This window comes from Limulus polyphemus, unplaced genomic scaffold (genome assembly GCF_000517525.1).
Source record: "Limulus polyphemus unplaced genomic scaffold, Limulus_polyphemus-2.1.2 Scaffold1029, whole genome shotgun sequence".
Taxonomy (NCBI): Eukaryota; Metazoa; Arthropoda; class Merostomata; order Xiphosura; family Limulidae; genus Limulus; species Limulus polyphemus.
Genome location: NW_013666639.1, coordinates 176,996 through 178,440, shown reverse-complemented (window position 1 = coordinate 178,440; position 1,445 = coordinate 176,996).

The window sequence follows — 1,445 nt, the reverse complement described above, 5'->3', positions numbered from 1 at the left end:
AAGAGAAAAATGTTAGAGCAAAACAGTGTTATAAAATAATTTCGTTTGAATTTACTTACTGGTGATAAGTAGTTTTATAAGTTACAGCTCTTACAGTACACTTTTGAGAAACTGTTTAAATATACATTCTTCCTCAAAACTTACTGTAAGGGCCGTAACTTAGAAGGATAATGTGATAGAAGTTAAACAATATGTTAAGAAACTGTTTTTCTATAATCAAATATTACCAAGTAGTGAGACACGCCATTTGAAGCGACAAAAATTAAACGTACATATACAACTGCTGTGAATTAAAGTATGCTAAAGTAATCAATCATTTTAAAGTGTTTTTTTTCATTTAGACCGTAAAGAAATTTAGTATTTAAATTGTGTGAGTTAAAACTAACACCGTCATGTTTCCAGTATCGTAGTGGGTAAGAGAGTTAAAGTGTTTTGGGACAGAGTGGTTTTTCTTACCGCAACGAACGTGACGCAGGTGTTCGCGAAATATATCCTTTTGTCGTCTTGATGTCTCTCTAAGTACAAAAAAAAAGATAACTAGTGCATTGAATACAATAGGTAATGCAATGCGAACAAATGAAGCAACCCTTACCATGGTAAGTGTAATTCTGTGTGGATAATGTTGTAGTGTCATAAATATGCTTACACGTGAGACATATGCAACATTGTTATGTTTTTTTACCATATAAATTTCTATCACATTTAAAATATATAAAAAGGTTAGTAAAAATGTTGGGAGAAGATAAGTCATTCATTAGAAGGATGAAGTTATTCTATATAATTATAGCAACATGTCTGTTGAAGGATTGTGTTTGTAGTTAAGCACAAAGCTGCACAAGGGGCTATCTGTGCTCTTCCCACCACGGGTATCGAATCCCGGTTTCTAGCAATGTAATTCCGCAGACATACCGCCTTGTCACTGGGTGGGAGGGGGGGTATTGAAGGAATGGTAAGGCTTGTTTTACTCTTAAAGGAATATTTCAGAATCTGTATGTGAAATCTAAGATGTTACTTCTGGTATTTTCAATTACATTACCAGCTTAATTTCGTTTTTGAAGAAGCGTGTCTTTTCGTTATTCTTCGGTTTAAAGTAATAGTCAATAAATTACAAATGTTTAAACCTTAAGAAACGTTCCTCGGAGATGACACTTTGAAGTTTCTATTGAATAGAAGGATTTGTAACTGATTATCAATAGGTCTGTAGTGTACAGTGGTTTCTAGTGTTTTGCCAGAAATGTTTATGTTGATGTCCATAATTGATGCGATAGGTATATTGAAGGCTGCATAAAAAGACTAGACATAAAAATTGTATTGTTCAACCGTTTCTTTGTTTCCAGTTACTAAACCTGTAATTTCATTAACATATCTAACATGAAAGTCAGGTAAAACCACAAAACGTGTTGTAGATTTGTTCTTCGATTATGACGGATTTATTACTATATATT